The 2,420-nt window shown below is 38.3% G+C and overlaps 1 pseudogene across 1 annotated transcript in view; it reads right to left on the bottom strand.

Moving 5' to 3' along the window:
• Nucleotides 1-2,420, bottom strand: part of LOC110336004 — a 10,966-nt pseudogene that overhangs the window by 3,243 nt on the left and 5,303 nt on the right. Inside the window, exons 2-3 of the transcript XR_003842466.1 lie at nucleotides 2,323-2,401; nucleotides 2,002-2,065 (exon numbers count right to left, since the gene is read on the bottom strand). The product of XR_003842466.1 is annotated as a serine/threonine-protein phosphatase 1 regulatory subunit 10-like (transcript). The remainder of the gene's footprint in view (nucleotides 1-2,001; nucleotides 2,066-2,322; nucleotides 2,402-2,420) is intronic.

Raw genomic sequence — 2,420 nt, 5'->3', positions numbered from 1 at the left:
AGAGAGAGAGAGAGAGAGAGAGAGAGAGAGAGAGAGAGAGAGAGAGAGAGAGAGAGAGAGAGAGAGATCTAGACTAACGGACTAACGACTGGATAAGTAAACAGGACCCAGCATTTTACTGCTTACAGGAAATGCGTCTTAGTGCCAAAGGCAGACACTACCTCAGAGTAAAAGGTTGGGAAACAATTTTGGAGTAGCCATTCTAATATTGAATAAAATCAACTTTCAACCAAAAGTTATCAAATAAACATAAGGAATGACACTTCATACTGGTCAAAGGAAAAACCTACCAAGAGGAGCTCTCAATTCTGAACATCTATGCTCCAAACGCAAGAGCACTCACATTCATAAAAGAAACTTGACTGAAGCTCAAGGCACACATCACACCCCACACAATAATAGTGGGAGACTTCAACACCCCACTCTCATCAATGGCCAGATCATGGAAACATAAACTAAACAGAGACACGGTGAAACTAACAGAAGTTGTGAACCAAATGGATCTAACAGGTACTTATAGAACATTTCATCCTAAAGCAAAAGAATATATCTTCTTCTCAGTACCTCACAGTACCTTCTCCAAAATTGACCATATAACTGGTCACAAAGGAGGTCTCAACGGATTCAAGAAGATTCAAATAATCCCATGCATCCTATCAGATCACCATGGACTAAGGCTGGTCTTAAATATCAACAAAAACAATGGAAATCACACATACATGTGGAAGCTGAAGAACGCTCTACTCAATGATACATTGGTCAAGGAAGAAATAAAGAAAAAAATTAAAGACTTTTTAGAATTTAATGAAAATGAAGAAACATCATATCAACACGTATGGGACACAATGAAAGCAGTGGTAGGAGCAAAACTCATAGCTCTAAGCCCCTCCAAAAAGAAACTGAAGAGAGCTTACACTTGCAGCTTGACAGCACACCTGAAAGCTCTAGAACAAAAAGAAGCAAATACACCTAAGAGGAGAAGACAGCAGGAAATAATCAAACTCAGGGCTGAAATCAACCAAATAGAAACAAAAAGAACTATACAAAGAATCAATAAAACCAGGAGCTGGTTCTTTGAGAAAATCAACAAGATAGATAAACCCTTAGTCAGACTAACCAGAGGGCACAGAGATAGCATCCTAATTAAGAAAATCAGAAATGAAAAGGGAGACAACAAAATACATCTTAATTATTTTGTTTGTTGAATATTAACAGTTCAAAATCTTAAAAATCATATCCTACAAACATCATGGAAATATAATTTTTCTCACTGGACCTGAAACTAGCATTTTCTTAATGTTTAATTTCGAAGAGTTTTTGCTATTTTGAAATATTTAAAATATAATTACTGATAAAATAATTTCTCTCCTAGAAACACTGATAAGCTTTTAAAAGTAAACATTGTTAGACAATGTACACAGATATATAACACATTTTAAATACTCTCTCACTATGTCAGGTGGTATCATATAAGGACTTTTGAATATATTTCTTTTTTTCAAGGTTTATTTATTATTTATATGTAAGTACACTGTAGCTGTCTTCAGACACACCAGTACCAGCCATCATGTGGTTGCTGGGATTTGAACTCAGGACCTTCGGAAAATAATCAGTGCTCTTAACCACTGAGCCATCTCTCCAGCCCTTGAATATTATTTCTTAATGATTCATTTTAATGCTTCATGCTCTTTTACTATGCTTAACTTCCAAAGAATATGTTGAATGTTTTAAAACAATTTAGTATTCAACATTAGATATAGGATCCTCAGTTATGGATATAGTAAATATTCATGAATTATATTTTTAGGGTAGGGAAGGGTATGAATATACAATTTGAACAAATTTTCATGTATTATTTGATTCTCAAAATACTCAATATTATTAATATATACTCCTAAGCGCGGACGAGTAAAAATCAGGGTTGTAGTAAACAGCACAGCGTTAACCTCCCATGAGCGCCCACCACCGATTCCCACCCACAACAGTGTGATAGCCACTCACCTCACCCAAGGGGATGATTTTCGGTGGAATGGGTTTGTTCAGCTCAGGATCAGGCTCATGGGGACTCCGCAGGTGAAGGAGAAAAGGAGAGAACAAGGGACCACAATCGCATTAATTCAGTCCCCTCAAGATGGTGTTTTTTCTCTTTTTCATTTTTTGCTTGACACAAGGTTTCTCTGTCTAACAGGTCTGGCTTTGAACTCACAAGAGACCCGCCTGCCTCTGCCTCCCGAGTGCTGGCATTAAAGGCATTCACCACTGTGCCTGCCTGTGGTGCCGCCCTGATTCCCCACCACACAGGTACCGCACACCTCTCCTCACCTCTCCTTGTTCAGGAAGAGTTCCTGAAGGATGCCCTTCTCCCGCTCAGCCTGGATGTATTTCTCCTGGCTGTTGCTTCCTGGGATGACAAGAGGTGA

Source organism: Mus pahari, chromosome 18 (genome assembly GCF_900095145.1).
Source record: "Mus pahari chromosome 18, PAHARI_EIJ_v1.1, whole genome shotgun sequence".
Classification (NCBI taxonomy): Eukaryota; Metazoa; Chordata; class Mammalia; order Rodentia; family Muridae; genus Mus; species Mus pahari.
The sequence above is the reverse complement of the archived record's forward strand: the minus strand, read 5'-3'. Positions and strand labels throughout refer to the sequence as shown.